At 43.0% G+C, this 17,511-nt stretch overlaps 1 long non-coding RNA gene across 2 annotated transcripts in view; it reads right to left on the bottom strand.

Moving 5' to 3' along the window:
* LOC131316355 (uncharacterized) overlaps positions 1–17,511 on the bottom strand; it is a 41,781-nt gene that overhangs the window by 3,737 nt on the left and 20,533 nt on the right. For both annotated transcript variants that reach the window (XR_009197076.1, XR_009197077.1), the window contains 2 exons: positions 548–1,424; positions 263–444 (listed from right to left, as the gene is read on the bottom strand). This is a non-coding gene — a long non-coding RNA (uncharacterized LOC131316355). The remainder of the gene's footprint in view (positions 1–262; positions 445–547; positions 1,425–17,511) is intronic.

The raw sequence follows: 17,511 nt of genomic DNA on the forward strand, positions 1-17,511 counted from the left end.
TTCTCTCCCCTGAGATTCCAAATGGTGTCCAAATCCATCTCCGACTGAATTCTCATGAAATTCTTAAATGTTTCAGAAATTGACTTTGAGTATGCCCGGAGTGGATTGTGGTGTCCCCAATCAGAAGAATGTTTTTCTAAGCTCACCTAGGGAGATATTTCTATTAACTTGTATGTGTCATAAGCAAACAGCTGGACTGCACTATAAGGTATGATGCATGCGTATGACCTGAAATTTGAAAGCAAACGTTAAGTGGACTTACCAAAAGGCGAAAAGGCATTTTCCTGATAGGAAAAAGCTTATCGAAGAACAAATTCAAAGCTAACAATGCAAAGGACTTGAGGAAGGTTGCCTTTCCAGTACCCTTTAACCCCTTCTTGCTTCCCTATCAATGCGAAAGCATGTAATTTATGTCCAGATAGGCACCATTACCAAATACTCCAACTAAGAAGTTAACATACGAAAGATGAGTCATCACAGATTGTGACTCACAGATTGTTCTAAATCAGCCAGGTACATGATCCATCATACAAATAAGTTACTTAACTGGAAAGGTATGGCAGCAATCCATTGCAAGTCAAAGCAATGACAAATGATCCTGTAATATTGTTTGATTTAGCTGACGAGCTAGAACAAATTCTTTAGTCTTTAGACTTTTTACTAGAAGCACAATACTACTGAAGCGTGTTCTCTCACCCACAGGTGGCTATGCATATTTGCTTCCCCAGGTCTCAACGATCTTGTGGATTCATCCTGCACTCAAGTAGCAGATAATCGAATTTAAAGTGTCCCTCATCCATACTACGGTCTGAAAATTAGTTAGAAGCCATGGGATTCCACAAAGGATCACAGGCTAGAAAAGGAAAAGTGATCAACCTAATAAGCTAATGGGATACAGATACTAAAGCTAATAGGCTAGCTGTCATGGATGTTAGAAGCCAACAAGCAGCAGAGTGAGCGTACATTTAAGCATTGAAACAGGCATATGAGGAAATCCCAGCGAGGATTAGGGACTATAAGACGGATAGGACATTGACTCCTATAAATTTGATGACAGGAATCTTATTAATATCCGATACCTGCTAACTAACACGCTTCCATCTCGTTCCATCCTATGGAATTGCCTTCCCACACATTATAACACAAGAAAGATGAATATGAAATAGATACTAACTTGGGAAGGGGTAATGTCTGAATGACGAATGTGAGAAACAAGTCAAAAAGGCTTCAGTACTGATAATGTCAACTACATTAGAATCCAAATGAATGACCAAAAGCACATGTAGTAGCACACATAGCTGGTCACATGTGGAGCAATTACCAAATCAAATAAGTGGTGCTCTTAACTCATAAGTGGTAAGTGGGACCTCAACAAACCCAATTGCTTTCTTAGCACCTTCTTGTCCGGCTCGTAATCCATGAGTCTGCAAACAGATTAGACTAATTAGGACTATGGAATTGGACCCCAACCACTAAGAGCAAGTTTACTAGTTATTAGCTAAAAAAGCTTGTGAACAGTGCACATTTTTCATTTTATCTACTCACATTTCTTTCAACACTATACCAACATTATCTATTTAACCTATTCTCTATTAAAATATTGTTATTTTTGTAGGTGGACAAATTCAAGTAGTGCTCTGAATAGCACTGGAATGCAATGGCTTCACGTGCCTCTCGAACGGAACCCTAGTTTGTCAATGAAACCCTCGTCCTGCAAAACAGACAAGGAGTGAGTGCACCTTTGCCTCTCGTGGCAAAGGCCCTCCGATGCCTTTGTTAGTCTTTCGTACTAATGGAGCCCTAATTATCAGTAGGTAAATATCGAATAATGCAATGAATTGCGTACCTTTTGCCTCTAGGTTTACCTTATATTTATAGATTTGCATATGCTTGCTGGCCAAGCATCCGTGTTGTATCAAGGATTCTCGTTTCCTTTATCAGTTTATTTCCTTAATCCTTGTAGGACTCTTTCCATAACAAGCCAATCATCCCATACTCGTTGGGTATCTTTCTTAGATCCTATATTCTTGGGATCTCACCTTTTAACGGAATACCGGTGATTCTGGACCCTTCTAGAATGTTCCCTTCAATAGGACTTGTCTTTTTGTTCGGCCATCTCATGGCAGAACAAATGGCCTGGACCAGTTACTTTACATGTAACTGGTCCTTAAGAAACAATGGAGACCATATGCTTTCCTCATTGTTCGGCAAAGAGCCGAACAATGTATCTGAACAGTGGCATCACATGTCACTTTCCTTGTATTTGGTCCAATAACATCTCGTGTTATTGCACAGAGAATCGTGCAACCTCTCTGGACCATTGACTTCTCATGTCACTGGTCCATAGCGTGTTGACCTTTTCTTTGACCGTGCTCGGGCCCGTTTTGTACCTGTTCGGGAATACCTCCCTACAATTGCTCCCCAGCTTTACTTGTTATCCTTTACTTAGATGACGTGTGAAGCTCCTTTACCGAGCAAATTCATTCTGCTCCTGCACCTTATATATTGGTGCAACTTATCATCATTTTACCATGGCAAAAACATCTTTTCGTTAGGCCATCACAGGCTTTTAATCCCTAATCTTTACACGTGTCGATCATTGTATTGCTCATATTTAATACGGACAGACATGTTTTTGGGAAACGGAACGCTCAAACGGCGTCTGGGGTGACGTTTCACGTACGCCACCAACTTTTAGGGTATTTTTGGGTTTTCGTCCCATTTTTCAAAAACCCCAATCTCTCTCTTAGATTCCCTTCGCAGAAAGAGACGATTTCAAGTTTTACCCGCCATTGAAGCTCTGTTCATCATATCAAGACCTCCTCCTTTCTGCTCTTAGGGATTCAATCGACTATTTTCGTAAGTCACCATTCCTCTCCTTATTGCTCTTTTTCTCTTGGTGGATTGTTTACAATCTCTAGGTAGGGTTTCGTCGTCCTCTTTCTTTATACTTCAAAGAACCCCAAAAGCTTTTCTGGTAATGGGGAGATTTTGTAGACACTGTAATACTCCTCAAACCATGGCTAGTTTCAGATCTCGATATGGGATTCGTGACAACGTAGCTACTGTTTTGGCTCCTGAGGATGCCATTCGTGAAAGCTTCGATTTCGAGACCCTTCACATTCCAGTAGTAGCCGTCGTTGAAGGCGGAGTTAGATTTCCCTTAGCCCCTCTGCTCCGCCAAGTCTTAGCATATCACAGGCTTTCGCCAATGCAGGTTTCTGCTAATTTCTTTCGAGTAGTTATGGGCATAAATACCCTAAACCAAATGTTAGGGACTTCTCTAGGCTTGTACGATATTCACCACCTATACAGTATTTTCAGAACTGGGGACGCCCTCACTTATTATTTAAAAAGTAGGGATTCTAGAAAGAAGCTAGTCCTTGAACTCCCTGACTCTGCTCGAGGGGATGACGACGACTTTCTAATCGTTACGGGCAACTTCAAACCCAGAGATGAGGACAACCAAGTGATTGGTTTCCATGCCCCTCACATTTTCGGGAGCCCACGTTAGTGCTTTCCCCTAATTTCATATGTTTTGTCCTTTTTCATAGGAAAAGCTTTTTCGTGCTTTTAATTGCTTGTGCTTTGTTTCAGCATCAAATATTAACCGTGGTTATAACATCATAACCCCACAAGTTCACGTAGCTGATATCAGACGAGCACTTGCATTCAACGGCGAAGGGACATACCTTGCAGGCCAAGCAAGAGCAGCTCAAGTACTTCTCAGCTACAAAGCTTCGTACGGTGGGTTTATTGATCGGCGAACCCGAGCAGCTGACATCCCTGCAATAGCTGGTCCTTCAAGACCAATCCCCGAACAAGAAGAGAGGCGTTCCCGGACTCCTCCAATCTTTGACGAACCTACCCCTCTTGCTGAGGAAGCTTCCAGTTCCACATCTAACTCGTCTTCCAGCGGCCATACCTTCTCAACTTCAGAGATGAACCGGCCAATTGACTTGGGCAGCCTTCTCACCATTCCTGGTCGAGGTCGTGGTTGGGGCCAAAGTATTCAAAGTCGTGGTCGTCGCCCCCAGACTCAAACCGATGCTCCTCCTGGATTTTCTCTAGAAGAAATTGAAGCCCTCCACAGAGAAAAACGTCAACGGGTGGAGGAATCCCAAGAAAGACCCCCACCATCCTCCTCATCTCCTGCTCCAGCATGGGCTCCCTCTTTCTCTCATGGGAACCGAGCTATTACTGCTCGGGACACTGTTGAAACTAAAGGGACTACACTTGCATTGTCCCAGGCCTTTCTGTTGCCTGGGGATATGTAAAAAGAAGTTGCAATGTCTCCTGACAACCTTCTTAGCTCTTTCATGTCCCATAATGCCAAGGTAAAGTTTCTTTTTGTAACCATAGCGTATATAGCGTTTGATATTTATGTTTATCAGAGCTGTTGTTTGATCGTTCCAGGTGATGCAAAAAATGGTGGCCATGGCTCAAAAACTCAGCCAATCTAAGCCCCAACGTGCCAAACTGGTCAGCGAGAACAACAAGCTTCAACGCACCATCATCAGGCTTGAGAGAGAAAGAAACCAAGCCCTGGGAGAAGCTGATGGACTTAAAGGACAACTGAAGGGAGCTGAGGATAGTCTACATCAAACTCTGAAAGAATTGGAAGCGAGCCAGACGGAAGCCAAAGCTGCTTTTGAGAAGGGGTATAACGAAGGAATCAAGGTTGCCACTGAAAGCTACACAAGCCAAATGCCTGGAATTCAGGACCAAGTTTGGGTGGCTTCCTGGACTGCTTGCCTTGCAAAAGCAGAGATTCCTAAATCATCTCACCTTTGGACCAATATGGATTTACCAAGTGCTGCTGCTAGCTGTGAGGAAGATATTGCAGAGGAGAGGGCTGAAGAGCAGGTGGTGAACGTGTCTGAACAACCTGTTACTGAAGTAGAGCCACAGAATGATATGACCAACCCTGGCCAAAAGGAAGTCAGTGGTGGTCCACTTGAAGATGAAAATACCACAGAAGAGCTGGCTGCTCCAGTAGCTCCTACAATTACTTCTGCAGCTGTCAAGATCTCACAGAAGATGAATAAATTCAATCATTATGTGTCTTGACAATCTGTTTTGCCACCTGTTTGAATTGTGGTTTTGTGACGTCAGAATACTGTGCTAAAAAACTCGTTTAGTATTTCGTACTTGTCTTTGATTTGTAAGTTTCCCGTACTTAATCGTTTGAAGGTTTCACGTACTTATGCACATTCTCGTATGCTGTGGACTGTTTGTGCATATTCTCGTATGCTCTATGCATGTATTCGTATGCATCACAGGGGTTTTAAGTTTCTCGTACTTTGAATATTTCGTGGCTAACATGTACTTTTAAAGTTTATGCATGTCTGTCCAAGTTTCTCGTACTTCAATTTCATACAAGTGTTTCTCGTATGTGTTTAAGTTTCACGTATTTAGAACAATTCACAAGTATTTCGTACTTGCGTTCTCACAAGTGTTTCGTACTTGCGTTTAAGTATTTCGAACACGTATTTAGAACAATTCACAAGTATTTCGTACTTGCATTCTCACAAGTGTTTCGTACTTGCGTTTAAGTATTTCGTACTTGCGTTCTCACAAGTGTTTCGTACTTGCGTTTAAGTATTTCGAACACGTATTTAGAACAATTCACAAGTATTTCGTACTTGCGTTCTCACAAGTGTTTCGTACTTGCGTTTAAGTATTTCGTACTTGCGTTCTCACAAGTGTTTCGTACTTGTGTTTAAGTATTTCGTACTTAAATGTTTGAAGTTTACACAAGTGTTTCGAACTTGTGTTTAAGTGTCACGTACTTAAAATGGATATCCTATACCCTGCTCCCCAATACGAATGAGGGAAATTAATTTCGTAAGTCGTATTTAAAACAAATACCAAGAAAGCAGCAGGTATACTAAAAAAGTAACTTTATTCATAACCTGCAAAACTCAAGAGGGCGTTATTCGTACCCCTTGCAGCTAAAATAACAAAACTAGAACACAAGAGAGTTTTATTCGTAACTCTCACACAATCACGATGTGCATAAAGAAAAATTTATTCAGACAAAAAATTTTCTCAGATTATGGACATTCCAAGGTCTTGGCACTGGGTTCCCATCCAAGTCTGCCAATCGATAAGCCCCAATGCCCGCGATTTCTGTAACTCGATATGGGCCTTCCCAATTCGCCCCTAGCTTTCCCTCATTAGCCACTTTAGTATTGCCGAGCACTTTTCGTAGCACAAGGTCTCCAACACCGAACTCTCGTGGGTGTACGTTCTTGTTATAACTTTTGATGAGCTGCTCTTGGTATGAGGCCAAGTGCACCAGGGCCCGCTCTCGTCGTTCCTCGGCAAAGTCTAACTCAATCTCCAAGGCTCTGTCATTTCCTCCACTTTCAATCAAAGTGGTCCTGTTGGTCGGCAGACCTATTTCCAATGGAATAACAGCCTTTGTTCCATATGCTAATGAATAGGGGGTCTCTCCCGTAGACCTCCTAGGCGTTGTTCGGTATGCCCATAGAACCAATGGCAATTCATCGGGCCATTTCCCCTTTGCCTTATCCAAACGTTTCTTAATCCCATCAAGAATTGTTTTGTTTGAAGCCTCTGCTTGTCCGTTGCTTTGAGGGTAGGTTGGAGTTGAGTAATAATTTCTTATCCCATACTGGGCACAGAAAGTTTTGAATTTCTTCTGAAATTGTGACCCATTGTCTGTAATCAACGAATAAGGTACCCTAAAGCGAGTTATGATGCTCTTCCACACGAACCTTTCTATCATAGGTTCAGTGATCTTGGCCAATGGCTCAGTCTCGATCCACTTAGTGAAGTAATCTGTTGCAACTAGTAGGAATTTTCGATTCCCAGTTGCTTTGTGTAGTGGACCTACTATGTCCATTCCCCATTGAGCAAACGGCCAGGGACTTGTCAGCGGCACCAGGTCCTCGGTTGGTGTTCGAATCATTGGTGAAAATTTCTGACACTTCTCACAAATTTTTTACGTACACCTTAGCATTTTCTTGCATGTACGGTCACCAATACCCTTGGGTGATTGCTCGGTGGGCTATGGATCGACCACCAGCATGGCTTCCACAAGTTCCCTCGTGAATTTCGTGGAGGAACTTTTGCACCATCTCAGGATGCACACAAAGCAAGTAGGGTCCTGTAAAAGACTTCCTATATAGTTTTCCCTCTGGGGATAACCAGAACCGAGCAGATTTGGTCCTGATTTTATGAGCCTCCTTTTTGTCCAAAGGGAGTGTTTCATCTCGTAAAAACTCCACTATTGGGTCCATCCAACTTGGTCCTTGGTTCACATCCAAGACCATCTCCACACTTCTCCCAATGCTCGGCTTAGTCAGATACTCCACGGCTATTTTTCTTTTAAACTCAGATGATACAGCTGCGGCTAACCATGCCAATGAATCTGCATGAGCATTTTTTCCAGAACTTATCTGCTCAATATACACCCTCTCGAAGGTATCGAGCAGATCTCTGGTCACCTGTACATATGCCGCCATCTTCTCGCTCCGGGTTTCATATTGCCTGGACAGTTGATGGACTATGAGTTGTGAATCGGAATACACCCTAACACGTTCAGCTTTTTAGGGTTTTTGCACTTCTCAAACTAGCTAAGAGTGCCTCGTACTCTGCCACGTTATTTGATGCACTGAACCCTAGCCGAACAGATAATTCCAACATTGACCCTTCAGGGGGTAAAAGCACAACTCCAATTCCTGAACCGGTGTTGCAAGCTGACCCATCAACAAATAGCTTCCATTCTAAGGGATCTTGTTCGGCTGATTCATATTTCTTCGTTACAGGTGGCGTTGCCTCATGCTCCTTTCTCGTAGGAGGCAAAGGTGCTACTGTGGGTGAGAATTCTGCCACAAAATCAGCCAACACTTGACCTTTGATTGCTGTGCGCGGCTGATAATCAATGTCGTATTGGCTCAACTCCACGGACCAAGTTGAGATCCTTCAAAAGAAGTCTGCCTTTCGTAGCAGTGATTTTAACGGGAACTCAGTGTAAACCACAACTTTATGACTCTGGAAATAATGTGGCAATTTTCTGGTTGCTGTCCTTAATGCCAGGACTAATTTCTCGAGGGGCAAATATCTCGTTTCCGCATCTAACAATGTTTTGCTCACATAATAAACAAGGATTTGCTCGGATCCCTTGTTTCTTAAGAGGACTGCACTTACAGCATGCTCAGAAACAGCTAAATATAAAACTAAGGACTCACCTGGCTCTGGAGTCGAAAGAAGGGGAGGAGAGGCCAAATATCCCTTCAGATCCTGGAAGGCTTGTTCACATTCTGCTCCCCATTTGAACCCTTCCCTTTTCTTTAATAGCTGAAAGAAAGGTCTGCACTTGTCGCTTGATCGGCTAATAAATCGATTAAGAGCCGCTGCCATCCCAGTCAATCGTTGGACTTCTTTCGTTGTCCGAGGACTTTCCAGATTTTGTAAGGCCTTTATTTGGTCGGGATTCGCCTCTATTCCCCTTAGAGTTACAAGATGGCCCAAAAACTTTCCAGAACCAACTCCAAACGCACACTTCGAGGCGTTGAGTTTCAACTTGTATTTCCTCAAAATCTCAAAAGCTTCTCTCAAATCTGCAATATGGCCTTGCCTAGCTTTACTTTTCACCACCATGTCATCTATGTAAACCTCCATAGTTTTGCCGAGCAATTTTCTGAACATGATGGTTGCCAGTCTCTGATACGTTGCCCCTGCATTCTTCAATCCAAAAGGCATGACATTATAACAGTACAACCCTCATGGTGTAATAAAAGACGTCTTCTCCTGATCTGGCCCGAACATTGCAATTTGATGGTATCCTCGATATGCATCGAGAAAACTCATCCGTCCATATCCCGCTGTTGCATCAACCAACTGGTCAATCCTTGGAAGAGGAAAACTATCCTTTGGGCACGCCTTGTTTAAATCTGTGAAGTCAACACACACACGCCATTTTTCGTTCTTTTTCTTGACGACAACAGTATTTGATAGCCATTCTGGATAATAAACTTCCCTTATTGCCTTGGCTTCCAACAAATGATCCACTTCTTCAATTACAGCGTCAACGTGCTGTACGGCTGCCCTTCGTTTCTTTTGAATGACCGGTTTATGCTGTGGATCTATATTCAAATGATGGCAGATAACATCTGCACTTACCCCAGGCATCTCCTCTATCTGGATCAGTCTCGTTGATCAGTGTTTTCTTCAAATCCTCAACTACCCTCTCGGTTGGGTCTTTTCCAATATCCTTTGATGTGCTCAATTCCATTAGACCCTGGGAACTTTACCATCTGATGGAAAGTTGAAGAGACTGCCCTCATCTTGTGCAACCATGTTCTCCCTATAATCACGTTATAGGAAGACGGTACATCCACCACTAAGAAGTCGGTTCGTAGCACCACTGTCCCAGCCCGAACAGGCAGAGTTACCTTGCCTAATGGCCAAACTGCTCCTGCTCCAAATCCGACCAATGGAGTTACTGATTGTACCAAATCTTCTTGTGTGAGCCCCAGTTTCTTGAATGCATCATAGTATAGCACTTCGGTGCAACTCCCTGAATCCACCAGGATTCTTTCCATATCATATTCCCCAACTCGTAGGGTTATGACCAAAGCATCATTGTGAGGTACCTGGACTCCTCCCAGATCTTCATCCGTAAAAACTATGCCCTCGTTACTTGCCCCTTCGTTGCGCCCTCTTTTCTTCCCCAACTGCATTACATGTTGGTCATGTTTCACTTGTCTCTGAAGCAATCTCACCTCATTTCTCATATAAGGTTCGGCTAATCCATGTATCATATGGATTACCCCTTTTGGATTCTGTTCGTAATCCAACTCCATTGCCTTGTCTTTATCCTTGGAATCTTCTTGGATAAATTCTTTGAGATAACCTCGTGAGACCAAATCATCAAGATGCCGTTTAAACATCTCACAGTCCTCAGTCATGTGACCCCAATCCTTATGGTAACTGCAGTGCTGATTCGTAGCACGTTTTGCATCTTTATTCCCACCAAGAGTTGGGGGCCATTTGAAATAAGGTTGATTCTTTATTCGATAAAAAAATCCTGTAAATGGGCTCTTTCCAAACCGTGTTTATGGAAAAGAATGACTTGGGATCCGGGGCTTGTTTATCTTTGTACTGCTCTTTCTTCGCCTGCCCATAATCTTTTCTTTCACGATAAGTTTTGGGCTCTGGCTTGTCAGCTTTCTTTATAGGTCCCTTTTCCTGCTCGGCGGCTAACTTACCATCCTCTCGTAGGATGTCATCCTCGTTCCTGGCGTGCTGCTCAATTCTCTCCATCAATTTTGCCAATGTCTGCACGGGACTCATGTTTAGAGACTTACGCAGTTCCCCCCGAACAGGTAAGCCTGTTTTGAACGTGGCTATTGCGTATTCTTCACTACATCCTTCAATCTCGTTGAAGGTTTCCCGGTACTTCTTTGCATAAGTCCTGATCGGCTCGTCCTCTCCTTGTTTCATAAAAGAAAGATTCTCAAAGGTTTTGGGAGCTTTCCTGCTCGTCAAGAACCGTGCAGTGAATTCCTCGGCCAACTGCACCTATGTTCGGATGGAGCGTGAGCCCAATCTATGGAACCAGGACAAAGCAACCTTCCCTAAACTCGACGGGAACATCTTGCACATGATTGCATCATCTCCTTCATGCATAAACATCGCTTGCTGGTAATGCTGTATATGGGCCACGGGATCAGCATCTGTCTCGTAGAGGATGAATGTTCCGTGTTTTACCCTGGTCGGCAATCTAGCCTCCTATAACTTTTTTGCAAAAGGGGAGGATGCTATATTCTGAAGTGCTTTCCGTGCTGCTTCCCGTGCAGTCATGGCTTCATCCTCTGGTCCTTTCTTGGATCTAATTCTTTCCCAATCGGAATCAGGCCTCTCGTACCTGTCCCTATGATGTTTCCTACTCCTTTCCTCCTCGGGGGTAGAGCTTCGACCTCTGCTTCTCCTCTTTCTCGGAGATACCCTCCTTCGCTCGGGTGTTCGGATCTTGCTCCTTCCTTTTCGTGGAGAAGCTTTATGTCGCCTTGGGGTCAGACTTCTGCTTCTGCTCCTCCTTCCTCGTGAAGGAGCCTTTTGGTACTGTACCAAAGCGTATTCACTGCCTCTAGAATTTCTTCGAGATAGTCCAGAGTCCTCCGGATGTTCTCTGATTCTCTCTAGTTCTCTGATTTCATGTTCTCGTTTTTTGATCAAACGAGCATACTCCTCAATCTCTTGTCTCTTCTTATCAAGAACGTCTTCGCTACGGTATACACTTCTGGAGTGTGCAATCGATTCATCCCCTCGATGGGATTTAGTCCTTCTCGTGGACTTCGATGCCGTCTCTCCATCTCTATTTTTGGAGTTGCCGTGGATAGTAAGGGGGTGGCCCTTACTCGTGGTCCTCTTGTGTCCTCCTTCGGGCTTTCTCGGAGCCCCGGGTGGAGACTTATCCCCTCCTCCAACTAACACATCCTTTGGGTCGTGTGGCGTTGCTGGATCTACTTCCACCATGGTCGTATTTCAAAAGGAACTCTTTCGTTTCCCACAGACGGCGCCAATTGTAGGTGGACAAATTCAAGTAGTGCTCTGAATAGCACTGGAATGCAATGGCTTCACGTGCCTCTCGAACGGAACCCTAGTTTGTCAATGAAACCCTCGTCCTGCAAAACAGACAAGGAGTGAGTGCACCTTTGCCTCTCGTGGCAAAGGCCCTCTGATGCCTTTATTAGTCTTTCGTACTAATGGAGCCCTAATTATCAGTAGGTAAATATCGAATAATGCAATGAATTGCGTACCTTTTGCCTTTAGGTTTACCTCATATTTATAGATTTGCATATGCTTGCTGGCCAAGCATCCGTGTTGCCCTAGGATTCCTAACTCGAATAGGAAACCCAGGATATCAAGGATTCTCGTTTCCTTTATCAGTTTATTTCCTTAATCCTTGTAGGACTCTTTCCATAACAAGCCAATCATCCCATACTCGTTGGGTATCTTTCTTAGATCCTATATTCTTGGGATCTCACCTTTTAACGGAATACCGGTGATTCTGGACCCTTCTAGAATGTTCCCTTCAATAGGACTTCTCTCTTTGTTCGGCCATCTCATGGCCGAACAAATGGCCTGGACCAGTTACTTCACATGTAACTGGTCCTTAAGAAACAATGGAGACCATATGCTTTCCTCATTGTTCGGCAAAGAGCCGAACAATGTATCTGAACAGTGGCATCACATGTCACTTTCCTTGTATTTGGTCCAATAACATCTCGTGTTATTGCACAGAGAATCGTGCAACCTCTCTGGACCATTGACTTCTCATGTCACTGGTCCATAGCGTGTTGACCTTTTCTTTGACCGTGCTCGGGCCCGTTTTGTACCTGTTCGGGAATACCTCCCTACAATTTTTATTTCTTAACCCTATTTTTAAATTGGAGCAAAAGAGAGAAGGGAGAAACCTGACAAAAAAAATAATAAAGAACTCTATTGCTTGTGAACAATTCTTCTCTAGAAATACCTAACTACTGTAGCTGGAGCAATAATACATATGGGTTTACAGAATCTGGTGCAGGGCTGTTTTCTTGTTTTGCATAGCTAAAATAGCTTCAAAAGCATATATAGCTAAGTTGGTAAACATGCTCTAATCAAAGTAGCCGATACCCTGTTGATTACACAAGTCTCTAGCAAAAGGATAAAAGCAAACTAATCTTCTCTGTCACAAACACGTGCATTTAACTCCAATGTCACAATTTTGATATTATGGAGCCAAAAAGGCAATCAAAAGTAGCAGTGTCTCTAGTGATAAGACAATCTTCTCTACAGAGAAAAGGGGAAAAAACAGTGGGATTCTCTGGACTCCCCACCATCGAGACTTATGCATTTCCCTCTCGCTCAAATTTCTGAAATTCTGTAACTGTTCAACGAAACTTTCAAGAGAAAACATGAAATCCATAAGTATGAGCAAGTTCACTCACAATTCATCTAACACGCAAACATCAGCAGTAAATTGCCAGTTTTCTCAATATTCAAGATGAGCTAGACAGTAACCTCATACCACAATAAAAATAGTTTCGTGCAGTTAAGCCCCATTATTGGGTTTCATAACTAGAATAAACTTTTCAATGATTATAGCTAACTTTGTGATTTTTAAAATACCTATCAGTTTACCCCATCTAAGATCATATATAAAGGATGGAGCAAAAAATAGTGGCGACGGCCCCCTCCACAATTATATTGTAAAACTACATTACTTTAATAGTATTTTCTTATTTACTGCCATACACTATAGCATCGTCACCTCTAGATGTTTAATACAGGAACTAAGAATATAAAATAGTAGTTAAGTATCCCTTCAACACTAGAGAATTCCAAACTATGAAGAACGTGTTCTCTCAATATGGTTCCTTGCATGAACTAATGTACTTACAATTCTTTTCGTATAATATAATATGCTTTCCAGAGTAATTAATTTAGTGCTTGTTATGTAAATAATAACCTTTGAGTGTTAAAGATCATGGAGTACACAACTTCAAAGGGGTAAATACCCTCAATCGTCTCACACAATAAAAGGTTGCATGGCGTAGCATTTTAGACTCAATAAGGTGGTTGGATTGCAACATGCAACAACTCTCGTTGACCACTAACATTACCTATTTGAAAATCACACAACCTGCACATTATCGGGATGGTTCCCAAGGTGGGGACCTTAAAATCTATCGAGTCAAATTGCGGTGTCTACACTATTGACTGGTTCCTTACCCTAGATTTCACCAAGTATAAAGAATGGAAGGAGATTGCCAATGCCTTCATCAAGCAGTATGCCTACAATGTCCAGATCGAGTTCATTACTCGAGATTTGGAAATGACCAAGCAAGAGTCCAAGGAAAACTTCACCACCTTCCTAACTAGGTGAAGGGAAAAAGCAGTTAAGACGAAGAACCACTTCTCCAAGGAAGACCAAGTCCGAATGGTCATCAAGAACCTACAGCCTCACTATCTCAAGCATGTCTATCCACAAGCTGTCTCTAACTTCAAACGTTTGCTTATTGGGCAGCAAGTGGAAGACGGCTTCAACCTAGGTCACCTAGAAAAGAGCGAATCATCCCAAGCCAGCAAAACTTTCCTTAACCGCAGTTGTACCTCCGCCAACACCATAAACTCCAGAAATGCTGTCTCCCCACAAAGCCCTTTCCAAAGCTCCACCTCCTTCACGCCCAGAAGCTGTTGCCCTCGCCGTAACTTCCACCCACTCCATATGATCCCAACTCAAGCTTTTGCCACCTTGGTCAAGCAAAGGTACCTCAAGCCTCTTGAACCCCAACCACCACACAGTCTTAACTTTGACCCTAACAAACATTGTGCCTATCTCCAACAACCTGGTCATAAGACTGATTGTTGTATCCGCCTTAAGCATGACATCCAAAATCTCATTGACAACCAAACCATCAAGCCACCTAAAAAACCCAATCTCCAAGCCAACCCGCTTCTTGACTACCAAAATGTACCACCACTAAATGCCAACTATATCAGCCTGTCCTATAGCTCCACATATGACCCCAGCCAGTATATCATCCCATTCAACCAACCTAAGCCCAAAGTTGTCTTGCCTGAAGACGACTTCTACTTCCTAGTTGAGGAAGACAATGACTCTGACCATTCGGAAGTGATAGACCCTAAAACTCCAAAGAGTAAGGAGGAAGAGAAGGAGATAATTCAGAAGTGGAAAGAACACCCTTGGTTAGAATGCAACTCTGAAGAACCAGGCATCCCTTTTGTTGCAAACGATGAATGGCTCCGTTTGTGGTTTGAGAAAAAGAGGAAGGAGAAAGCCATCCGAACATAGGCACCTAAATGCCCCAAACCTGTCATTGTTCCTGCTGACAAACCTGTTCCTGAACCTAAACCTGAGCCGCGAGCCATTGTGTATGAGATGTTGCACAAATGCATGATCACCATCGGTGATACCTTTGAATGGAAGAATGGCAAACTGCTTAACAACAATCGGTGGTGGGAGGAAGCACATGAGGCTTTGGACAAGATAAATCTCATTGACCCATGGGAAGAAGAAATAGCCCATCTTACAAGAAATAGCCCTGAACCTAAACCTGAGCCTCGAGCCATTTTGTATGAGATGTTGCACACATGCATGATCACCATCGGAGATACCTTTGAATGGAAGAATGACAAACTGCTTAACAACAATCGGTGGTGGGAGGAAGCACATGAGGCTTTGGACAAGATAAATCCCGTTGACCCACGAGGAGATGAAATAGCCCATCTTACATGAAGTGCACATTTTAAGCTGAGAAGATAAATCCCGTTGGAACTACCACCTGAAGCCTTGGTGAACTTGGTCACCCCAAACCGCAAACCGGTCATCGCTTTCACTAATGATGGCTAACCTCGTAAAGGTCTAGCCCATAATCGCTCGCCGTACATATCTGTGAAGTGCTTCAAGAAGTGGGTGCCTGTAGCACTTGTTGATAACGGGACCGCCTTAAACATTTGCCCTTACCACATAGCACTCATATTGGGTCTCCAGCCATTTGATTTCCATCCATCAAATCAAGGAGTAAGGGGGTATGACAATGGCAAAAGATAGGTCTTAGGACGTGTTAAGATAGTTGTACAAGTAGAAGCCATCAAAGAGGAAGTGGAGTTTTACATCATGGAAATCCCCGCAACCTTTAACTTCTTGTTAGGAACGACCGTGGTTACACGGCATAGGAGCAGTCCTTTCAACTCTTCACCAAAAACTCAAAGGCTGACTTAACCTACTTGGTGATGTAGAAAGCAAAAGGAGAACCCGTGCAAAGAACAAATTTCACATCATGGGTTAGCCATACTTGAATCCAAAAAAGAACAAAAATCTATAATGAAACAAAAACTACTTGAAGGGGCTACATATCCCTCTCTCTCTCTCTCTCAATGTCTTTTGATTCAGGTATTCATACAATGTTCTCAGAAATTTAGCCTATAGAGAACCCACACTGCTAAGCCTATGTTGTATTTACACCTTTTTTGTACCATCTTTTTTTGGTTTAAATTCTTGCTAGTCAAGAAAATCAATTATCATGGGAAAAAGGTGTAGACACTCCAATTTGGCTCGACAGATATTTTGGGTCCCACCTTGGGGGACTGTCCCAATGATGAGCAAGTTATGTGATTGTTTTGATTGACTTCACAAAAGCCTGAGGAATTTTGTGAGTCTTTGTAGCCCATTAGAAAACCCATAAGCTAAACATCCCGTTTCAAGGAGAATCTTTTTGTCGGCCAACAGAACGAGCCGAAAAATCGTTCACCAGTTCAATCCTTCCCCAGAGGAATCTTTGCAATCACAACCTCTTCAATCCCTTGGCTGACACTTCTTTCTACCAGTCGCCAAATCGATTTTCCAAGAATTTTGAGCAGTTTTGTGAGCATTTGATCCGAACTCAAACTCTTTGTGCCGATCGGTCAACTTGGCAGGCATGTTTAGGGCTCAAAGAGGTAGAGTTGTAGCCCTAAACTACCACTTTTTTTGATAACCGAGGAACAACGCTACAGTCGAGCCACAATTGGACCCAACTGCGCAACCCAAACCTCGGGGGAAACTAGCGCGGCCACACTAGTCACGGCCCCCCACTTACTATCAGGGTACTCACCTGGTGGGTAATCGAACCCCTGACCAAAAGGAGCTCTCCCAAAGTCAGTCATTCGCCCTTACCATTGAGGCAACTACCATATTAATCATGCAATATGATTGGCCAAAGTGAGTCATCCGAAGCCTATAAATATAGAGCTTTTAGGGGTTCGAAATACACATTCGATACACCATTCTCTTACCTCTATATTTTGCCAAATCTATCACTCATACTCCCCCTACAAAAACCCTAACCCCCTGCGAGCAGTCGCATCCCAAGTGATCAAACCCCAAAGAACCCACTTAGTTCTTAGGGTTTCGTGAATCAATCACAACAAATCAACCTTAGTTCAAGCAATCAAGCTATTAAAGGATCAAGGTGGCGAGACCAATTGGCCTATGGTATGGTTTTATTGCTTTCAATTTAGTTTTCTATTGATTCTGTAATTTTATTTCTGGCGTGAGGAAGAACACCAGCCAGCACTTCGATGTGCTGGCCGGTACATTAAACCAGTGTGATATGTTGGCTGACAGATCTATTCTGCGACAGACAAATCAATCTACTGGGACAATGTACTTTCATTTATTTTCTATTATTTCCAACATGGCGCCCCCCTTATCATGTGTGATTTATTTTTTATTTGGATCACCAATCACTTATTAACTGCTTAATAAAAAGGTTTTGTGTATGGAATCAAATAAAATAATAGTTAGATAAGTGTTGAATGACTATGGGATGGTCTTTGTGGCTGGACAGTGAGGGGTGCCTAACACATTCCCCTTGCCATACCTTTGGCTTCTGATTCCAGAATCTGTGTTTGTTTTCTTAGTTTTTCTAAGACTAAGTGGCGGCTCTCTAATAGTTTTACAAGTGCACCGCAATGGGCACTTTCGGT

Source organism: Rhododendron vialii, chromosome 2a, assembly GCF_030253575.1.
Source record: "Rhododendron vialii isolate Sample 1 chromosome 2a, ASM3025357v1".
Classification (NCBI taxonomy): Eukaryota; Viridiplantae; Streptophyta; class Magnoliopsida; order Ericales; family Ericaceae; genus Rhododendron; species Rhododendron vialii.